We start from the raw sequence: 24,250 nt of genomic DNA on the forward strand, positions 1-24,250 counted from the left end.
ATTTCTCCTTGCAGGGCCTACAAAGTGATTTTAAGAACTGATGATCTGTGCCCTACGTGTGAGCATGGTGGGGCCCACCTTGACCACATGTTCTATCCTTCCATTCTTGTCTAAAGGACTCTTTTGGCCTGCCAGGTTTCTTAGTTTTGGAGGCAGGTATGGACATCAGCACCACTTCAGCTTTTTGATGTATTTTCTGTCCACGGACGATAGCCACCAGGAATGCAGACTTCCTTGAAGTGCATGGTACTGATGGCGAAAAAGACAATTTTGCAAGCCTGGCTCTCTTCCATTTCACCTATGATTTCACATTGGAGATAGCTATGATTCAGCTCTCTGCTCTGGAGCACAAGGGGATTTCAGATTTATCTTCGCTAAAGGGAGATCGCTTTTTGCAAATGTGCACACCTTTTTGAGACACATTAACACCTATGGCACGCAGTAAGATCTTACACGCTTAGGTAGTAGCACTTCCTATTGGCTATGGGGGGAGGAGAGTTACTTTCAAAACTTGTATGGCATTTCATGTTTGTGGTTCTAGTGTTTGTTTTTTGCCAATAAACAATTATTTTTTTGTGGGGAAAAAAACATTTTATAGCCATGCCTATCACATAACTGAAAAGGAAGTATAGAAAATCAACAAGCATGTATTAATCAATTTTTGTACTGCCCCAAATTTCTTTACCAGCAAGAGTTATCCTCAACCCACACTACAACTCCCAATGTGCCCTGTAGCTTAGTATGACGTCACGAGCTATATAAATGGCTGCGGCTTAAAGTTCGGAGCCCATTGTTACATTGTATGGATGGAGTCGGGGAGGTTATATCACTTGTAGGCGAAAAGGTTTTTTAATTTTTATTTTTGTGGTTTTTTTTTGCCCCCGTTATCTTTTTTCTTTCAAAATCAATCACACTTAACGATCGCGATCAGAGACTAATCCTTTCCTCTGTTGCTCCCTTCCGATTACAAAAACAAAAAAAAAAGCAAACAAAAAAGGCTTCTCCTAAAATAAAATGCAATAACGTTACCTCCTTCGTTGGCAGATTCACAAGGTACAAAATAAAAGATCTATTTGTTTATATATGTTAATAAATGTCAGAATCGTCAATCGGAAGGAAGAGACAGAAAATAAAGCTAAAAAGGTGTTTTGCTTTCCTTTTCTTTCTGCAAAGATCTGGGCGCCTCGGTTTCGATTTTAACAACTATAAGATTGTTGCAATAAACAAACCAAGGATAGGATCCTTGGAATTATTTATTCCTTGTATATATTTATTTATTGGAAGGATTCCTTCATTCCCCAATATTAGACGATTTTGCTGCTTAAACCTCTCCTCATCTGGAGCCTTTTCCCCCCAAGCTCTCCGCCAGGACTCGCCCTTCAAAAATTTCCCATCCAAATCCTTTTTCTGATCACTGGAGAAAAGAACTGAGGAGGGAAAAGAAAAAGCTACTTTGGGGGAGAGGTCGCTTAACCAAGCAGGTACTGAAATATTTATTTTATCTTTTATTTCTGTATGTGAATTGTGCGTCTGGTGAATTAAGCTTCAGCTCTTTAAACCAGATCTTTTCACCACACTCGAGTCATCCCTGGCTAGGCATGCTTAATTTCGGTACATCGATCTAATGCATTTCGTTTCATTGCAAGGCCTTTGCAGTGTTGGCATTAGGGGATGTTTTAGCTTCTGAATGCATTTCTCCCATTTTCATAAATGCATGATCAGTGAATTCCGGTTGCAGATCCACAGCAACCTCCCCCTCCATTTTTTCTTCCTTCCATATTGGTGCAAACCAAGGAGAAGGGGCGAAAAAGCTAGGAATCCTGTTGTATATTTAAAGTGGCTGTTGAAAGATTTCTCTGATTGCAAGATCTCCAACATTTCTATTGAGATATGACAGATACTGAACCGTCATTGTTAGTACATAGTTAAGGACTGAAAGTGCAAAGGTTCCACTCTCTCAGATCTATAGGATAATAATTGTCAGTTTCCTGAAAGTTAGGCTGGAAATTGTGGGCGGGAGGGTCCCTCTGTATAACTTGAGCTCGTACCCCTTTAACTTTTCGATTTTGGGAGAAATCAGATTTGCTTGTGTGCGCGCATGGTATTGACCCGGGTAGTCTTTCACTTTTCATGATCTTAGGCACGTGTTAGCTCGAGTGTAGCCTTAGCCCTCATCATCAGTTTTATTTTGTTAAAGGGGGCTGGCTGAGAAGGGCTGCGGGCAGCCCCTCCCTTTCCCCTCCCCTGGGGCTTGGCCTATGGCGCTGCCTGAAACGATGGTGGTTGGCACTGGCAAGCTAGTGGCCCCGGGCTGAGGGGAGACCGGGTAATGGTGGGGGCTGAGCAGCAATGACGCACAACTTGTGAGACCTGAAGCAGGAAGGAGCTGCAGGAAGGAGCCGACCAGCCACCCTGCTGCCTTAAAAGGGCCGAACATCTTTAAACTAGAGGACTTTAAATCTTCCAGCCTCTGTAACCCCACTTAAAATTTAGGACATGTGACGTTTAAAGCCTGAGTTTGTGCTTAGATCCAGCTTTGGAAAGGCGATGCAGTCTGATTAGCAAGGCCCGAGAGGAGGACTGTAGCTCTGAAAGGGGTCAGGATCTCACTGCAGCAGAAGGATATGCAGTTAGGGGTCCAGTGCTTTGTGGTGCGGTCTCTATTGATAGATCTTACAGGCTGTAGCTAGATGAACGTGCTTCTTATGTATGGTAAACAGATACTCTGTCCTTTAGGAGCAGCAATTGCATCAGCTTGTCTGTAATCTTAGGCAAGCCACTTGGTACAACTTAGATTGTAAGTCCTTTGGGGACAGGAAAATAACCTACTGCACCTGAATGTAAGCTGCTGTGAGCTGAATCCCAAAACTCCTTCTGGACCTTGGCTTTTAAGGTCTCTTGCTGTCCTCAAGAGAGAATATCTGCACTCATGACATCAATAAAGGACTAAGGGCCAGATGCACTAAACCTAACGAGCCCACAACTTGTGTTTTAAACTGGTTCCAGCCAGTTTAAAACGCAAGTAGTTTACCGGGGGCATGCACTAAGGGCATTTTCCCTGCCACGGTAGCAGGCAACGAAAACGGAATGCAAATTATTCAAAAGCTATTATAATGAGCTGCACTACCGTTGTAGCCCATTATAATGAGATGCACTACCGTTTTTCCGATTCCCTTACCGTAGGAACCTTAACGGGAGGTCTGCACCTCTCGTTGGGGCTCTTGTGAGGGAATCGGAAAGGAAAAGGGCCCCCCAAAAAAGGTAAAAAAAGAAAAAAAAAGCAGGGAGCGCATGTGAGGGGCGTCGTTTATGGAAGTACTCTCCCTGCGCTTGTGAGAGACGTCTTTTTTTTTCGCCATTTTTTGCTCTGCCCTTTTTTTCACCCTTCTATATTGTCTTCGCCGTGCCACTTACCCCTCCACAGCAAAATTTTTCTATTTTCCTGGTTGCCGGAGAATCAGGATGTCCCTTTCGATTATGCACCTCTTCCTGGTCTCTTCAGCCAATCAGAGCACGTTTCGCTGACAACAGCCAGCTAAACCCGCTTTGATTGGCTGAAGAGACCAGGAAGAGGTGCATAATCGAAAGGGACATCCTGATTCTCCGACTGGCAACTGAGGAAAATAGTGAATGCAACTGAGCTACACCAAGTAGCTCATTTGCATTCCCTATTGTTGATGCATTCCCGTTCCCTACCGATTCGCTACACTCCTCATTCTTTATCTCTGCAGACTCACTTTAATGGTGTTATAGTCCTAACTTTTAGGACTTTTAGTAATGTAAACTTGGACAGCAATCAGTAGGAATGGTCTGGGGAAAGCACAAAAAAGAGGTGGGGCATACAGTATGGCGTGGCTAGTGTTCATTGCTGTCAGTGGCAGCGTTTGAATAGCGAGCTTCTGTTGGGCCACTGCTGGATCTCTCTACTCACTATAGTGCTGTTACACGGTCAGTTTACCTTCTTTTGGCTGGTGGGGGAAAATGGGGATAACATGTTGGCTAAAGCTTTATGTTTAAAGCTGCTGTGGCCAGTTTTATCAACTAAAGAAAATTTTTGTTTATGTAATTCTGTATTAATTCAAGGGGTGGGGGTAGGTATTGCAAGTTGAAGGGTGTAGCATTCTTGGGTTAAATAGCAGAAGAGTCTTGAACTCATATGTTAAAGATATTTCTTGATTTTTTTTTTTAAGAACTCTAACCACTAGACATCTCCCTGTCACAGTCCATGAGAAAATGCAGAAAATCAAATTACCTTTACAGAACTGATTTAGAAAAAAAATACTTTTTTACCATACTCCCACAAGTCTGCAAACCCTCCAGCCCCTTGCCTGTGTGACAGTTTTTCAGACTTTGCCAGGTTGCCCTGAGCCATCTTTTAGCAGTGGCAGCAGCTTCCAATGTCTAAATACTTACAGTCCCCCCTTTTGCTTACGTGTGGAATTTCTGTCCTAGTAGAAAGCCTGCCAAAGCTGGTAGGATGCAGCATATTGCAAAAGCACGCCAACTCATAGCCTGTGTGCTAGTGGCTGAGGCACAGTCAGAGCAGACTCCTTAAGGCCTTATTTGTCCAGGCCATTGGTTAGAGTGAAACTGATATTGATGGGAATGAGTGGGATTCAGCAGAAGAAGGGATCTTTTGCTTAGTATGTTCAGTTACTCTCTGTATTGAAAATTTTATGTATTGTCATTTTTACTTTTATGTTGTAAACTGATTCTATATCATTGGAAAGGTGGTGTAGTAAACATGAAAATATCATTACAATTGTGAGAAGCATTCTTGTAACAGAAACAGAGAGCAATAGGGAATAATAGCAATTTTTTTTTTTTAATGATCACACGGTCTAGTACTCAGTCAGGGCCATTGAGCCAACTTTTGGTTTGATGCCCTCCCATTGGCATGCCCTGCCCCCAGCCTACCTTTTAAAGGCAGGTTTCCCCTCCTGAATACTGACAGCATTTCACCTGATGCTACTCGCATTAGCCCCTGCACCTTTCCTTTGCTGCACCCCTGTGGAAAAAGGAAGTTATGTCAAAGGAGGGGCCGGGGCGCGGCAGAAGGAAGGTGCTGGGGCTGATGCGGGTAGCGTTAAGTGAAACGCTATCTGTGTTTGAGAGGGGAAAATTGCCTTTAAAAGTAGAAGGGGGAATGTTGCCTGAGACAGAGTTAGGAAGGGGGTTGCCTACTCTTCTTTTTTTCCCTGCACACAAAACGCCACCGAGAAAGCCCTGGACCAGCTTAATCTATAGGGCCAATGATGTCACAGGCTCAAGCGTTTGGCACTCTTTATCTCTGGCGCCCTGGTTCATATGTTAAGCCAGCCCTGTACTTGGCCCATATGTTGTGGGAGGGAGGCAGGCAGGCACTCTTCTAGGAAAATAGAATAAAGTTTATCAACACTAATATGCCAAAAAAAAAAAAGAGAGAAAAAACCCAAAACAAAAGAAAACCAAAGCCAATAGTTGCTGACAAATAGCCTAAACAAAATTAACATGAGGCATGGTGTGGAAGTTTACCAATGAATCCAAGGTTGGAGATATATCCCTTACTAGTGTGGAGCTGAGAAAAATAGAGAGATAAGCAGCTCCTTAAAAAAAAAAAAAACACGTTTCTCAAAATTGATCATAAGCATACATCTACTGGAAAATGTAAACAAAAAATTCAAAAATTTATGCTTCTGTAGTAAGCAGTTGATGAAACACAAGTATGGGAGATGTGTTGGTCTGCCTGATGTGCAAACTGGCTCAGAAAGAGATAATACAAAAAGTAAGTGTATTAAACTGAACCCCTGCCTGACTTTGGGGCCAGTATAATAAGTATGTGCTAAATAACAGCTCCTCTTTCACACAAGCTGTTCACATTAATTTTTACTTTGTAATGAGGTGCATAGTGCACTGCATTAAAAAGAAAAATCTGTGCTACTGTATATATGAAGTAATGTGTAAAAAACAAAAACAAAGCTATGCTGCAATGGAAGTAAAGTACCCATGAAATTTAAGTTCCATATTAGTGTCAAAGGTTAACATGTTGGTAGGGTTTTAACTAGTACCTCAAACCACTGACTTGGAGACTCTCTGATGCAGTCCAAAATGACCCTGAGACAGGAAGACCCTGAGCAGAGAATTTCACAAACCGACATTAACATGCTGATCCACAAAGCCTGCACCTCCATTTTAGTGCAAATCTGTTTTTATTGAATTGTACCAAATCTGGAACAATAACAGCCAATATATATGAAAATGTGACCAATTCAACATTGTTTCCCAAATAGAGCATTCATAGATTAAAGCTAATCATAGTAGAGAGCTTGGCTTCTTATAGCCCTGTACAATAAATTGGGAAACAGCTACTAACCCACCTCCATTTTAAAATGCTCTGCACTCATCTGTTCCCACAGACACCCACCTATCTAACCCCTAATCCTTCACCAATCCACCTCCTGCCTATCCACCAACTTTCTTAGACTGGGTGAGGATGGCTTGGTAAGTGGATGGAGTTTCAGTAGGGGAACAGTTGCATCATTGAGTAGTGGGGGTTAGGGGATGTGGGATCCTGGAATTGGGCTGCAGGACATCCTTGAGTCAAGATCCTAGGGTACTTGGGGACTTACAGACTCCCAATTCAAGGTCCAAGTCAGGAGTCCCTTCTCCTGGAGTGTCTAACTTGGCTATCTCAGCCCAATTTTTAAACGTCTAGTTGATTCCCATTGAAGTCAAAATGTTACTCCACCTCCAGGAATTATTGTATTTGTTTTTGCTATATTTATTCATTTTCATTCATGACATTTATACCCCACATTAGCCCGAGATAAATTCAAGTTCAATATGACTTGCAAACGAACAATAAAGTGCATAAAACATAATGTACAGAATATAACAATAAGTTCAAGAAGCAAGTTAATACACATGCAGTAAGTAACCAGATATTTAGACTATCTCAAGTACAAACAAATAATGAAGGGTAGATAGGTGAGAGCATAATTATGCAGGACTATATGGGAAACGAGATTAAGAAAAGGCTTATGTTGGCTTGTACCCCACCTAGAATTGTGGATTGAGAGGACTAGAAATCTTTTATAAATAAGATTCCGTACTAAATAGGAAGTAGAAAAAAAACACACCAAAACTTATCGTACATTTATTACATCAAAAGTAATTCAATATGCAGCTGATTAAACACATTTCCATGCCCATTGTTCTAAGATGGTTCAGTTTAGTGCTTCTTGCTACTAACCCAAAATAACTCACACTAAGGTTAGCAGAGTTAATTGTATCAGCCTCCTAGGCATTTGCCGCCTTTGCCTATGCTTTGAACCAGTTCTGCACTGACATTTGGAAATCAACAGGCTGAAAAGGGTAGGGTTAGAAGAGTGAGTTGAAGACCTGGAGAATAGAGGGGTGCTGAAGTTTTAGGGCTTATTATTTGATGGTTTTCTCTCCTTTAATTAACCAGATAGCTCCTCAAGGGTCACCCTGAAGCAATCTTATTTCACTCCCATTGCATCCATGGACTTGTATTTCCAATTTCTCAGTAAAATTAAGGCCTAATGTCAATAGCTGGTAGTGAGGCAAAACCATTTGAAGCTTCTGTGTTCTCAGGGAAGTCCTTGGACTGTTGCTAATGGCAGTAACAGCAGTTGGAAGGGCTGTTATGCTGCAGTGAACCTAGTCCATTAAGCTCAGCTTTCTGTCTACAGCATCCTGTGAAGATTATGACGGAGTCTGAAGTCCTGATTCTCTGTATTTCTGAGCAGATGGATGGTGGCTCAGTGATGCCACCCTGTCATTTGCCACTCTATGGTGACAGGCAGCCTCTAGCCAAATTCAAACAAGAAATAGCAATAGGCAAAAGCATCCTCCTCTTTCAATTCGACATGTCGAGCAAGTACGACATGGTAAACCACAATATATTAATAAGTCTACTAGAAAAGTTCGGGATCAGTGGAAACATACTCAGCTGGATTAAAGGTTTCCTAACCACAAGATCATATCAAGTAAAGTCGAACTCAAACTTATTTATTTTATTTTTGTTTTTTGTTACATTTGTGCCCCTCGCTTTCCCACTCATGGCAGGCTCAATGCGGCTTACATATTGTATACAGGTACTTATTTGTACCTGGGGCAGTGGAGGGTTGGGTGGCTTGCCCAGAGTCACAACCATGGAAAGCAAACTGTGGAGTACCACAAGGATCATCGCTATCACTGACCCTCTTCAACTTAATGATGATCCCACTAGCCAGAGGAGTGGCCTAGTGGTTAGGGTGGTGGACTTTGGTCCTGGGGAACTGAGGAACTGAGTTCAATTCCCACTTCAGGCACAGGCAGCTCCTGTGACTCTGGGCAAGTCACTTAACCCTCCATTGCCCCATGTGGGCCGCATTGGGCCTGCCATGGGTGGGAGGGCGCGGGGTGCAAATGTAACAAAAAAATAAATAAAGACCTCGACCCTTTCATCTACGTAGACGATGTAATAATTTACATCCCTTACAAAACCAAACTGCAAGAAATCGCCAACAAAATCGAGCTAAGCCTAAATATCATGAAATTATGGGCCAATGCATTTCAACTAAAACTCAACAAAGAAAAAAGACACTGCCTTGTTCTCTCGTCCCAACACAACATGGACAACCCCACAAGCATCAACACCCCAGGTCACACCCTCCCCATCTCAGACAACCTGAAAATCCTTGGAGGCATATTTTCAAAGCACTTTGGGAGGCTAAGTTCCATAGGTTTCTATGGAACTTTGGGAGGCTAAGTGCTTTGAAAATAAGCCTCTTGGTGTCATAATAGGCCGTAACCTAACACTGGAGAGCCAAGTAAAGTCCACTACAAACAAAATGTTCCACTCAATGTGGAAGCTCAAACGCGTGAAACAGTATTTCATGAGGGATACCTTTTGCAATCTGATACAATCAATGGTGATAAGCCAACTAGACTACTGCAATGGAATCTATGCAGGATGCAAAGAACAAACCTTAAAGAAACTTCAAACTGCTCAAAACACGGCAGCTAGACTCATATTTGGAAAAACGCGATTCGAAAATGCAAAACCCCTCCGAGAAAAACTACACTGGCCCCCAATCAAAGAATGCATCGCCTTTAAAATCTGCACCATGGTTCATAAAATTCTCTATGGTAATATCCCAGGATACATGATAGACTTAATCGACCTATCAACCAAAAACGCCTCCAATTCAACACGATCATATCTCTACCTACACTACCCAAGCTGCAAAGGTCTTAAATACAAATCTACTTATGCATCCAGCTTCTCCTACATAAGCACACAACTGTGGAATGCGCTACCAAAAGCAGTGAAAACAACCTACGACCACCTAAACGTCCGGAAAATACTAAAAACCACCCTGTTCAAAAAGGCATAGCATCCTGACCGAACTTAAAAGACAGACCCTGGCTACACAAGAAAACCAAAGCATGTATGATCACAACACTACTCCTCCGCATCACGACTACTCTGTGACTTTGCCACATAAACCTCATCTTACCACAACAGCACAATGTATTTGTTCACACCGGAAACAGCAAATGCCATTCCAGCACTATGTAAGCCACATTGAACCTGCAAATAGGTGGGAAAATGTGGGATACAAATGTAAGAAATAATAAAAATAATAATAGAGGGAGGCAAGGGTGTGGACAGTAGAGAACATAGGAGTGGAGGAGTGGCCTAGTGGTTAGGGTGGTGGACTTTGGTCCTGAGGAACTGAGTTCGATTCCCACTTCAGGCAGCTCCTTGTGACTCTGGGCAAGTCACTTAACCCTCCATTGCCCCAGGTACAAATAAGTACCTAAGCCGCATTGAGCCTGCCATGAGTGGGAAAGCGCGGGGTACAAATGTAACAAAAAAACAAACAAAAAAAAAAGCCACGCTGTGTTGGAGACAGAACACTGAGCTTAATGGACTAGGTCTGCCAGCGGCTAGTCCTGGTCACAAGAACCTATCCAATCCCAAACCAGTGATCTATTTCTCATAGCTGATTAAAAGGGATTAGTGATGGCTAATATTTTTATGACATTTTCTCCAGGAGCCTGTCCAAATCTCTCTTGAAGCCTGCAATGTTAAGTTGTCTTGACCACATCCTCTGCCAACAGGTTCCAAAGCTTAATTATACGTTGTGTCCAAAATAACTTCTGAATTTGCTGGTTAGTTTCTCAGATTGTTCTCTTGTTCAGTGTTAAATGAGTAACAACTGTCCCCTATAATACTGTTCAGCTCACGCATGATTTTATAAACCTCTATCATATCTTCTCCAAGCTGAAAAGCCCTAACGTATAGCCTCTTCATAAGGGAAGTTTTCCATCCTCTTTGTCGTTTTGGTCATCCTTCTCTGAACCATTTCTAGTTATATATCCTTTTTGAGATGGGGTGACCAAAACCGCACACCATATTCAAGGTGCAGATGCGCTGGAATCCTGTACAGAGGCATAATATTCTCAGTTTTGTTCTTTATCCCGTTTCAAATAATCCCTAACATTCAATTTGGTTTCTTAGCAGCTGTGACACATTGGGCGGAAAATGTTTAATGTATTTTCCACAATGACTCCACTGGGCAACATTCTGGGGATGGGGGGAATCCTATCCCAAAAGGAAAGGCTCAACCTTAACCAGGGTGGGACCAGGCATTTAAAAAGGAGATAGAGCAGCTTTTAAATTAGAAACTGGGAGAAGGCCGACAGTCTCTCAAAAGTGCATTGTTTGGAATAAGGTATCTTTCAAAGATATCACCAAAACAGGGAAGATAGGGCATTCCAATAGTGAGGTTGCAATAGAGACCATAGTAAGCCAGGAGGCGTATTTTCAAAGCAGTTAGATTTACAAAGTTACATACAGGCATATTTTCAAAGCACTTTGGGAGGCTAAGTTCCATAGGTTTATATGGAACTTTGGGAGGCTATGAGGCATATTTTCAAAGCACTTAGCCTTCCAAAGTTCCATAGAAACCTATGGAACTTTGGAAGGCTAAGTGCTTTGAAAATGCACCCCCAGGTGTCTAAATAAAAAGCAGATTTTCAAGATTGTACATTATTACTGTCAACTGCTGAGCAAGATGTAAATAGGAACAAGAACCATAGTTTGAAATGTCTACATGCAAATTTATTTATTTTATTGCATTTGTATCCCACATTTTCCCACCCATTTGCAGGTTCAATGTGGCTTACGGAGTCCTGTTATGGTAAGCCTAAGAAATAAGATGGGAGAGTTAGAATATAATTCACTAAATGAAAAATATAGATATAATAAGAATCTCTGAGACTTGGTGGAAGGAGGATAACCAGTGGGACGCTGTCATACCAGGATACAAATTATATCGAAGTGATATGGTAGATCGAATTGGTGGAGGGGTAGCATTGTATGTTAAGGAGAGCCTTGAATCGAATAGACTAAAAATTCTGCAAGATATGAAACACATCTTGGAATCCCTATGGATTGAAATTCCATGTATAAAGAGGAAAAGGACAGTGATAGGCGTGTACTACCGTCCACCTGGCCAGGATGAACAGACAGATGTAGAAATGTTTTCAGAGATTAGGGAGACTAACTAACAAACTGGGGAACGCAATAATAATGGTTGATTTCAATTACCTCGATATTAACTGAGTTAATGTAACATCAGGGCATGCTAGGGTGGTGAAATTCCTTGATGAAATCAAGGACTACTTTATGGAGCAGCTGGTTCAGGAGCGAACAAGAGGAGGAACAATTCTAGACCATTTTTGTTGAGCACAGATTTCAGGCTCACGGTCTATAGTTTCCTAGGTCAGCCCAGATACTTTTTGTAAAAATTGGGTTATATTGGCCAGTTCTCAGGTATTGTGCTGTTTTAAATGATGGTGTCAGCTGGGTGTAGGCATATCCCTGGCAAATCGCGCAATGCTATTGGAGCTGGCCTGTAACAGTTTGGCTGAGGTTCGCTCCATCTTCTGTTGTCTGGGTTGTTTACACCATGGTGACATGCACTAGAAGGCATATCTGACTCTATTCCATAATTTATCTTGCTGTGTTGGAGGAAGGAACTAGTTAGACATAGGTTTGAGTGAGCTAGTCTTAGTTCAAGCAGAATCACTGATAGTCCTCTGCCTCCTGGACAATGGCTGTGGCCAAGCTCGATGGTCAAGGCTACAGTGAGCAAAGGTTAGAAAAAGACTGGTCCCCATTTTTGTGAACTAATTGTAAATGAATCGGGACTTATCTTCTGTGTCTGATTTTTGAACCAGAATTGGTTTTAAATATCAATATGTGTGTATGTACATACTGCATATACTGTATATATAATATTGTATGCTGGGGTAGTATTTCTACAGTGACATGAAAAGTTTGGTTTCAGCTATTGTAGTATTGAATTCCATTACAGGAAGCACATTATTAAAACGTGAATTTTTTTTTTAAGGACTGATTATTCAGATAAATGCCACTTGTAGAAACTTAGCCTCCAGAGCTGTGTTGTTGACTCATTTCAAGCTGTAAGACGCAATTACACAGCTGAAATGTCTTTAAAGTCCATTTTATACTTTTCAATATGGATTCAGTTACAAGAGAAACATTTCAGGTCATTGTTTCTTTCTGGCCTCGGTTGTTTAGTGTGAAGCTTTACATGGCTGCCAGAGATTCAGAAATGACTTCAAATATGCTAGAGTCAGGTGGTCTTGGTTGCTCTTTTTGCTGCTTTCCAATATGTTCATGTGAGCGGCGGAGACTGGATTTTCTTGATACCGGCTGTGCCTAGAGCCAAAACAGAGTCAGCCTCATGAAGTGCCAGGGTTCTTTTTACAAACCATGGTTTTGTTCACACCAGCTTCAGTTATAAAATGGTTTGGTCTGCTTGAAGAACCTCTCTTTGTAGCTATAAGTAAACAATTTGCTTTGCGACTGCATCAGGCCCACTTAGTGGAAAAAACACAGAAATCTCCAGGGAAGGATAATAAAATTGATCTGTTTTTGTTTGTTACTTGTAACTTTGTATGGCCAGTTGAGTTGAGGCTTCCTAAGCACTGAATTTGTATAGAATGGTTTTTTTTTATCTTGTTTTTTAATGGTTCTTACATATTAGATTGGTTATCGGTGGCATCGTATGCACACAGACTGTGAACTAGCTGGAGGCCAGTGCCACGTGTGACTTTTTCAGAAATGGCTGCTCACACTGTTGCAAGGGAATGGCCAGTGCACTCTTGGGAGGTGAAGCCACATGGAGGCAATAACTGATAAAAAGCTACTCAACAGCATGACAGATACCATTGTCTATTAAATATATTGCATGCAAAATCCTATCAAATATACTTTTCTTCTCTCTTTTGTTTGCCTGATTACTGATGTTGCTAGCTAGTGACTGGCATGGTCTTTTCTTAAAAGGCTAGTGGAGGCTTCTTCTTTTACAAAGTTACTAATGTTTTATTTACCTCCCAAAAGTGGGGAAGAGTGTAATAAGATGCTAAAATCTCATATTAAGACTAACAGTATGTAGCTGAAACTCTACTTCCATACCGATGGCCTTGCATATTCTGGCAGCTATTGATCTAGGTCAATGGTTCTCAACCTTTTTCCTCTTGTGCCATATCAAACATACAAGGTTCTCATATGTGGCAGTGCACAGTGGGCTGTCACAGGGTGGGGGGTGGGGTGTCCTTTTGGTAATGCAGCTGGCTAGTTCTTTTCCTCACATATGCCAATGCTTCCTCTTTCTCAGCACCCTTCAGCCGTGACAACGCTCTCAGGCTTACCCTCTACACCCAGTGATCAGTATTCAGAGGAGGAGAGCAAGCCAGGATCCTGTGTTTCCAGTCAGGGCTAGAAGGAAGCAAGGTCAGGAAGATGCAACAGGGATTTCAAATACATGGCTTCCTGCATTCCTCAGTCATCATGCCCATGTGTCTATTTTGAAAAGAACAAGCTTGCCATTTGTAAACATTTTTGGTGCCTCACCCTGATTGAGAACCACTGGTCTAGGGAGTGCATTAATTGTTTGACATCACTGCATTGTGAACCAGCCAAATTTCATTATATATCTTACTCATGTCACTGATAGTGGGTTACCAGATAACTCCTAGGTCATCAGGGATAGACTGAGCCAGTCCTGCTTTTGAGCCATTGTAAAAATCTTCAAATCCTTGCTTGTGTTTTCACGTTCAAAATGCACTGATGTAGGCATTTGTTTCACTAATCTACACACCATACTGTACACTTTCAGCTTGAAAGAACAATTGTAGAAATGTTCAAAAGCTAAGTAAGATTAAGTAACTAAAGTTGTAATTGCATAAGTCTTTTTTGCCACTTTGCACATTGCCCTTTCCTTGGTAGATTAGCTCAAACTCCTTTAGTTGACTGGTGATCATCTGTGGACTGCAGTCTTCAAGGCTTACCATAGATTTTCTGTTTCATTCAGGTCTTAGTCTTGATTGGGTCACTCAAGCACATTCACTTTCTTCTTGCTGAGATGCTTCATTATTGCTTTTGCTTTGTGCTTAATTGGGGTCATTGTGCTCCTGAATGAATCTTTTCCCCAGTCCCAGGTCTATGGTAGACTGGAACAGGTTTTTCTCCAAGATCTGCTTGGACATTATATTGCCCATCATTCCTTTGATGTTCGTAAACCTCTGTCTCTGCTGCTTAAAGTGTTTCCACAATATTATGCTTCTACCATTATCTTTTCTATAGAGATGGAGTTGGCAGGATGATGTACTATGATTTATGTGACAGATAATCGATTCTCATTGAGTCCAAGACTCCAAAGTGGAACTTTTTGGTCTTATCAAACTACAAAGCCTCCCATATGTGACCAGTGCTCTTTAAGCATTGCTTTGCAAACACTGTTCAGCGCATCTTATCTCTCTCCTTCAGCAGTGGCTTCCTGTTCTCCTCCCATACAGGCCATGTTTATGTTGTAATATTAAAATAGTTGAATCTTCAGTATTTTTCTCAGTCTCGGCCAAAAACCTCTGTAGTTTTAACATAATCTTCAGCTTCACAGGGACCTTCTTCAGCAGTTTTCCTTATTCCATGGCTAACTGACTTTGAAGGGATGACCTGATGGAAGCAGTGTTTCATTGGTGTGAAACTATTTCCACTTCATGGTGATGGACTTGAATGTCCCAAGAGATATTAAATGCATTCAAATTTATAGCCTTCCTTCAGTCTGTACAAGGATAGGCCAGTACAGATTCCTAAGTGGCCACGGAGAACTGAAAATGATCGAGCCAGTACTTCAGATACGAATACAGAAAGAGCACGTAAGAGAACACGGAATGACTCTGATGAACTCTTTACTTCCCCCTGTTCCACACCCATCAACAATTCTACAATTATACAAGACAAAGACGTGGCCCCTACCCGTTTTTTAGACAAACTTTGGGACGACAGGAACAGAGGAAGAGAAAGGGGACTACATCTCCAAAATGGATGGACAGACAGAAGGATGGAAAGGGACTTCCAACCTTATCACAGGATGGAATTCAGAGGAAGAGGGAGAGCATGAAATGTAGGCCACCAACGACGCCCATCATACAGGAGACTGACATACCCATAATTAACCTTTCAAATACTGAATTATCAAATACAGAATTACCAGTTCTTAAAAAAGGCCTTAAATGTGTACCAACTAACCATTATGTCCCGTTGCAGACGAGGATTGATATATTCAAATTCGAAAGGAAGCTCAAGATTACACATTTCTTTGTTGGGATTGAATCTAACTACAATGACCACTCCATGGTCAAACGCCCCTCCAAATGGATTCCTCAGGGACCCACGGATCCTCTGATTTTGACATTCAAACAATGTGTATTATGCAATATCAATAATCTGGAAAAACAGAAAAAAAGAATGTTCCACAATTTAACAAAAGATGAAAACACTGCACTCAAGAATCTTAGGAGTAATCAAGAGATTACCATCAAACCTGCTGACAAAGGAGGTGGAATTGTTGTCATGAACACTATCGATTACATTGCTGAAATAGTAAGACAGTTATCCAATGAGGAATTTTACCTCCAATTAGACAAGGACCCCACTGAGGAACTCAAACATGAAATCGATTTTTGGGTATCTTTTGGTTTTGAGTCTGGATTTTTAACCATCAAAGAGAAGGATTTTCTTACAACACTCCACCCCATCACTCTGGTGATATACACACTTCCGAAGATACACAAGACACTTGTCAACCCTCCAGGTAGGCCCATAGTTTCTGGGATAGGCTCCATACTTGAACAACTCTCAGATTTTATAGATTTTCTTAAAACCTATGGCTCCTCCGGTTAAATCATATGTCTGGGACTCCTCACATGCAATAAATTTGCTTCATGAGTTTGATGGTGATCTGACTGATATTATTCTAGTCACTTCAGATTTAGAATCACAGTATACCAATATTCCTCAACAACAGGCATTGAAAATTATCACTGATGTGTTAAATGACAGGGACACTAACACTCGCATACCCACATCCTTTATCGTCCAACTAGCATCCATAGCACTCCAAGAAAATTATTTCTGTTTCCAAGGGAAATTCTTTAAACAAATTAAAGGAACTACTATGGGTGCTAGCATGGCCCCAGATATTGCCATACTGTCTGTAGCCTCCTTTGAGCACTTGTACCTTGAGTCTCATCCGTATCAAGAAGAATTTCGGTTTTGGAAACGATACATTGATGATATCCTTGTGCTTTGGAAGGGCTCCATTGACAAATTACAGGAATTTCACATGTGGATCAACACCCTAGACAGTAATCTTAAGTTCACTATGCAATATGATCATAAAGAAATACCTTTTTTGGACATTCTAATCCAAAAGGACACTTATAATTTTAATACCACAATATACAAGAAACCAACGGACAAGAACAACTATCTCCATTTTCAAAGTTACCACAATAGAAATCTCAAGGAGAACTTACCACTATCCCAATTTCTGAGATTAAGAAGATTATGTAGCAATTATCAGGATTTTGAACATCAAACAAAGCCTGTGGCCCAGAGATTTCGAGACAGAGGCTATCCTGAACAATGCATCTCTCAGGGCATTTGCAAAGCCAAAGCTGCAGACAGAGAAGACTTGTTGACACAACATGAAAAACGGACAAACCCAGATATTGTATGCAGTCTGAAGTTCTCCAATCTCTCCAAAGATATTTAAAAAATACTACGTAAACATTGGCATATTCTCAAGGGCCATCATTGTTTCCAGGACAAATGGCTCACTGTGGCCAATACACGCAGTAAGAATATTAAAGAAATCATAGCACCATCAGCTCTTCCTGTCGCACCATCCACAGCACCTTCATGCATGGGCCACAAACCTTGCGGCTCTTGTTCCGTATGCCCCTCATCAATGACCATTACAGCATTCATCCATCCTCAAACAGGAAAGGCATATCCCCTCAAACACTCCTCCAATTGCAACACCGAAGGAGTAGTTTATTTAATTCTATATCCTTGTGAAATGATCTATGTGGGGAAGACCACTAGAAAAATTAAGACCAAGATCATTGAACACAGAAGCAATATCTGGAGACATAACGTAACAGCACCATTGGTTCAGTACTGCAATGACCATTCACACAACTTCTCTGATCTGTACTTTCTAGTGTTCAAAATTATAAAGTCATCATGGAGAGGTAATAATATAGACAGGATGCTTCTGCAACAGGCGCAGAGGTCAATTTTTGAATTAAATACAGTTTCCCCTGCTGGTCTCAACATGGAAATTGACCTTTCTGTTTTTTTATGAACAATCTCTTTATGAATATTCTCCCTCTAGAGTATGATCCATGTTTTTTCTGTATGTGACATCATTTGTTCTGATTTTATTTAAACTGTTTACAATGTTTTGTCAGTGTTCATCTCGACATGTTCTATTAGATTTTACATGTAGATTTTACATGTATATTTATATTTTTTATTTTATATATTTATGCTCGTTTATTACATGAAGTGTTCATTGAATTTTTTTTATATAGTTATGCGTAATTACACAGCATGATATATGGTTCAATCTATGTTCTCTTTCATATACTGTAAGTGCATTATATTTTATTTGAGCTCAATTCTATTTTGTTCTGTTTTAAACAATTTTTTATGAATAATCAACATCTTGATTGATACATGTTTTTGTCTTTTACAGAGTATAGTATGTGATATCATTTGTCCTGATTTTATTTAAATTTTTTATAATGTTTTGACAGCATACAACTTAAAAATGTTTTTTTCATGTTCCACCATATTTTATATTTACATTTACACTCACAATTTATGTATTTATGTTTGTTTATTATGCATGAAGTGTTCATTAATTCTTTTACATGGATATGTGTAATTATGCACTTTATCATACAGTATGACACATGGTTCAACCTATGTGATTTTTCAATTAATATAAGTGCATCATATTTTATTTGAGCTCAATTCAATTTTGCTGCTCTCTATAATTTAGTTTGTGTTTGAACTATATCATTAATTATTTAATATTTTTTATGTTTTTTATCAAGGTTTTATTATACATCTTCCATCATTTATGTATGTGTATTCATTCCTTATTTTAAACCATTATTTAAATGTACAGTTCACACTTCATATATTTTTTATAGACCCATTCTAATTCTACTCTACATATACAGATTATATATGAATATAATGTATTTTCAATACACATAGATTCATGTACGTATACACATTTCATTTGAATATATCCAATCTTGTCAATACACATAGATTCTTAACGAGCACATGATTGTACATATTGATTTTAACTATTTTTGGATTATCACTGACAAGATTCTGTTCCTCATTCATTTTATTATATTTTACATTGTTTCTATGTTTTTATAATTCAACCATTATATTATGGTATGTATGTTAATTTGTGTGGTCTGGATTTATAATCATATCTCTGTGTTTTTATGTTAGACCCCTGAGGCAGGTGCTTGTGCGCCGAAACACAGCCCGTGTTGGGTCTTTTTCACAATAAAGGACGGCTGTTATCTCTTTCTTGAAGGCCCGGTGTTGCTTTTTTGTCTGTGTTGTATGCTGTAATACCCTCTCTTTTGTGACTGCATGGACATTATATTGCCCATCATTCCTTTGATGTTCGTAAACCAAACCTCTGTCTCTGCTGCTTAAAGTGTCTCCACAATATTGTGCTTTTACCATTATCTTTACTATAGAGATGGAGTTGACAGGATGATGTACTATGATTTATGCGACAGATAATCGATTCTCATTGAGTCCAAGACTCCAAAGTGGAACTTTTTGGTCTTATCAGACTACAAAGCCCTCCCATATGTGACCAGTGCTCTTTATGCATTGCTTTGCAAACACTGTTCAGTTCATCTTATCTCTCTTCTTCAGAAGTGGTTTCCTGTTCTCCTCCCATACAGGCCATGTTTATGGAGTAATATTAAAATAGTTGAATCTTCATTATTTTTCTCAGTCTCGGCCAAAACCCTCTGTAGTTTTAACATAATCTTCAGCTTCACAGGGACCTTCTTCAGCAGTTTTCCTTATTCCATGGCTAACTGACTTTGAAGAGATGGCCTGATGGAAGCAGTGTTTCATTGGTGTGAAACTATTTCCACTTTATGGTGATGGACTTGAATGTCCCAAGAGATATTAAATGCATTCAAATTTATAGCCTTCCTTCAATCTGTACTTTTCAAAAATGTTATTTTGGAGTTTGGTAGCTCTGTCTTCAGCATGTTTAGACCTTTGCTTCAGATTCACATCATACAACAGAAATAGCCTGATTCTTCATCCAGACATATTCAAATCAACTACTGTGAATGACACAAGTGGGCTGTATTTGTCTTATTATGGACCTTAAGATTGTTTTGGAAACTGAACTATGTCTGTTGTTCTATGACAAAGGGTGTGAAACTTAATAAGATCAGTGCTTTTTTGGTTTCTTATTCTTAATTACTTTTTAGAGTATTTCTACAATTGTCCTTTTACGTTGAAAGCATGCAGTTTGTTTTGTAGATCAGTAAAAAAAAAAACCTCCTATTTATTTTTAGACAGCAGAATGTGAGAATTGTACAAGGGTGCGAAGACTTCTTTTTTACAAGGCACCGTATCTGTGGAGATGTCCCTTTGACCTCAAGCTCACGCATATACCGAGGTAAATCTTTGAAACCAGGAATAGCACTTCCATTAGGTGAACTAGGTGGTTGCCTAGAGCACCTAGATTCTGGGGAACAGCAAAAGATATGAACGGGCTGGTACTTCAGTTTTTCTTTCCTCCCTCCCTTGTGTTCCCCAGTGTTTCTGACCCGATCTGTTGACATTCCTTCCTCCATATCAGTTACCTTTGCTATGCAGGGCCAGCATTGAGGTATATGAAAGATTGCATGCACTGCCTCTGTTGTATACAAATCTATCGCCCTCTGCTGAAGAAAACCTTGACCAGGACAAACTTGAAAGTTACAGGCCAGTATTCAACATCCCATTTCTAGGGAAACTCATAGAACAAACAGTCTGTGTTCAACTTAATGAATGGCTAGAAAAGAGTAACTGGCTAGATCCATGTCAATCTGGATTCAGACCTAGTAATGGAACAGAAACAGTCCTCGTATCCCTGCTAGATGATCTTCACAGAAACCGAGACAAGGGATTTGCCTCGATGTTAGAACTGCTAGATTTCTCAGCAGCTTTTGACACTGTGGATCATGATATCTTGCTAGCACAACTGACAGAAACAGGTATCAGTGGAACAGTACTTGCCTGGTTCAGATCCTATCAGACAGGCAACAATCCATAATGATTGGCAGCAACTCATCACCACCATGAGCACTGACCTGTGAGGTACCATAAGGATCAATACTGTCACCTATTCTGTTCAGTATCTACCTCAAGCCACTAGCTGAGCTGATTCGGTCAATGGACACTCAGTTCTACATCTATGCGGATGATGTGCTGCTACTCATACCCATTGAACCTGACTTACCTACAGCCTTGAATAAACTAATCACTTGTCTAACATCAGTTCAAGAATGGGCTAAACACAACAAACTTTGCCTGAACCCAAGTAAAACCGAGCTTCTCTGGGTACCTAACACAAGTGGATACATACTTGACATCAAAATTCCCTTTTGGGAAGTAAGAACTCCCCCTCAAATCACAAGTCAGGAACCTTGGAATACAGTTAGATTCAGCACTTACTCTGATTCCCCAACTCCAAGCAACCTTCAAGAGCTGCTTCTACTATTTGCGACAGCTACGCTGCCTCTCTCCTTACATCGAGAAGGTAAATCTTATCCCAGTTGTGCATGCCATGGTAACATCAAGACTGGATTACTGCAATGCACTATACAATGGTCTGACTACAAAGGGCCTACACCAGCTCCTGTTGATTCAGAATGCAGCTGCAAGACTCATAGAAGGTTGCAAGCAACGTGACCACATCACACCATTTTTGCAAAAACTTCATTGGCTACCAGTACAATACAGGGTGAAATTTAAAACTCTATGTCTGATCTTCAAGGCCCTGAAAGGAAATGGGCCCGAGTATCTGAAGAGTAGGATGATCCTCCACACACTGCCAAGGACACTTATGTCCTCCCAAGGACTTTCACTAACTACACCCTCTCCAAAAGACATTACACGATGTGATACCTGCAAGCGAGCTTTCTCAGGAGTAGCCCCCACACTCTGGAATTCATTGCCTGAAAGGAAGCAGGTGAAAGCTTGGCTCTTCAGCCAAGCCTTTAACGGAAGAAGTAACTAAATTGTTAGTCTCACTCACACACACAAGGATTGACTCGGGCTGCACATAGTGCAGCGGGACATGTTTATCCACGTCTACCCTAGCAGAGATAATATGTAACCATCTCTCTGACCTCACATGCAACTTTCTTCAAATCAATTACCTTACTTTCTAATTCTTCCTACTTTCTTACTCATCTATATGTTACAACTTTGCCTTACCCTTCACTACCAATTATTATGTTCTAGTACATATTATGTTGTAGTATATCATGCCATACTTTGTATTGTTGTTCAAATATTTTTACTGATCTAATTGCCTCCTGTTCATGTTTGATCTATTCTTACTGTACACCACCTTGAGTGAATTCCTTCAAAAAGGCGGTAAATAAATCATAATAAATAACTAAAATAAATATTCATCATGGATAGTTTGAAAATCAGACTGACTAGGGGATACTCCAGATCCTGTTTGAGGAACATCATATTGCATGGTTTTTGAGATGTTTAAGTACAACTGAGAAGTTGAGATTGTACCCAGCGTACTTTGGTTTATGAGTTAGCTTATTTCCCGTCATATTATGCAAAAAAATTAACACATTTTGAAAACTATCCCATGCAGTAAAATACATAATAATTGCCCATTCATTCAGGTCTATAGTCCATCCAGATCGGTATCCTGTCTGATGAGGATAGCATCTCCAAACAGGGTTACTTTGACATATTTTGACAGGAATAAATTACACTCGTAAACCAGAGTATGTTGGTTGTGGTGACAGTCTCAGATTTTCTGCCAGTGCTAACCATAATATTTGTATTGTGTCTACGAGAGCTTTCTTCTACAGTTCATAGGGTATAATGTGTATGGACAAGTGCTTAATGGATGTGTATAAGAAGGAGCATGTCTAGGGTTTTGTAAGAACATAATACCACACTGGGTCAGGCCCAAGGTCTGTCAAGCCCAGTAGCCTATCCGGGTCACTAGGAAAGTACATTGGAAGAGACGATCTATATTCTTATGCTTTCTACTCAAATGTCACTGAACTTAAGTTTAGTCATACTTGCAGATTCAAATTGAAGTCGCATGTCTCTTTTCAAATCACTGGATTAGAATGATGGTGGTTATAATTTGTCCAAACTCATTTTAAACCCAGCAGTGATAAATGCCTTGGTTACATCCTCTGGTATTGAATTCCACAGATTTGATTGCTTATTGAGTGAAAAAATATCAGGTTTGTTTTAAATGCGCTAACCTGCTTGATACAGTTTGAAGGCATAAATAGTTATTTCCTATTAACCTGTGATTTTATGTCTCTATCATATCCCTTCTAAGTCATCTCTTCTCTAAGCTGAGAAGGGTTCGCATGTTTAGCCTTCCTTCATAAAAGAGCCATTCCTCCCTTGAGGTTGTCGCACTTTTTGGTATCTGTTCCAGTTTCACTCTGTCTTTTGAGATGGGGTGACCAGAAGTGCACAATATTCAAGATGTGGTTGTACTATGGATCTGAAAAGAGGTATAATGATGTTCTTGCTTGCTTATTTATTTATTTAGATTTATACCGCCTTTATGAAGGGATTCACCCAAGGCGGTGTACAGCAGGTACAGTTTAACATACAACTTACAATTTTGTTAACAGCATAACAATAGTAAAATAACCAAGAATATACACAAGTACAATAAACGAGGCAAACTTGAAAAAAGTAGATTGAAACCTAATAGAACTACTGTGAAACAGTATAAAAAATATACACATTTAACAGCACTGGAATTCAAATACCAGAGATATAATACAGTGTTAGCATAATACTAATGATACACTTAAGCATGCATTAGAACATTCAAATAACATAGATACGACGCTAAAGATTTCTATAATCCGGCTTACCATATAGTTGAGGAACAAGAGCAGATATGTGATGGGAACAAGATACTTGGTACAGTGTCAGTTTGGGATAATTTGATGGATAGCTAAAATCAAGGCAATTTCTTTGTATAGTTAAGCAAGAGATATTCCTGTATATTCTTGTATTCCTTTCCAACTAATTCCTAACATTACATTTGCTTTATTTGATCACCGCTGCTTACTGAACTGGGGATTTCAATGTATTGTTCACAGTGACTCCAAAATATTTTTCCTGGGTGGTGACTTTTAATGTGGAACCCAGCATTGTGTAAGTATAGCTTATAGTAATTATGTATTCAAGGGTGTGGAATAAGTTAACTCAGTTTTATCCATATAAGATACCAAAGCAAGGAAAAGTGTGGTACTGGTGAGGAGGGCTTGTTTTATGCTTTCACCATCTATTAATGATTTTGATCTGTGTCGCTAGCTTTGAAAGGAATCACAGGGGTAGTGAAGCCGTGGTCCTTAGCCATATGTAGGTGAGAGAAGAACCTCAAAGCACGTTCATTGTGTTGCTTGATGGAGCTGGCATTTGTCTGTTTCTGGGTACTGTGGGCAGGCTGAGCTCTCACTCAGGCCAACTTTGTTGCCATGGTATCATTTTCTGGTACCTTAAAGCCAATAGGCTAGCAAGGGTTGAGAG

At 40.1% G+C, this 24,250-nt stretch overlaps 1 protein-coding gene across 2 annotated transcripts in view; it reads left to right on the forward strand.

Annotated features, from left to right (window-relative positions):
* Positions 1-1,207: 1,207 nt before the first annotated feature.
* CSRNP2 (cysteine and serine rich nuclear protein 2) overlaps positions 1,208-24,250 on the forward strand; it is an 82,059-nt gene continuing 59,016 nt past the window's right edge. Inside the window, exons 1-2 of one of the 2 annotated variants that reach the window (XM_030195462.1) lie at positions 1,208-1,481; positions 20,017-20,120. The gene's annotated coding sequence lies outside the window, so the exon portion shown is untranslated. The remainder of the gene's footprint in view (positions 1,482-20,016; positions 20,121-24,250) is intronic. The other variant, XM_030195463.1, reaches the window with a different exon arrangement.

This window comes from Microcaecilia unicolor, chromosome 3 (assembly GCF_901765095.1).
Source record: "Microcaecilia unicolor chromosome 3, aMicUni1.1, whole genome shotgun sequence".
Classification (NCBI taxonomy): Eukaryota; Metazoa; Chordata; class Amphibia; order Gymnophiona; family Siphonopidae; genus Microcaecilia; species Microcaecilia unicolor.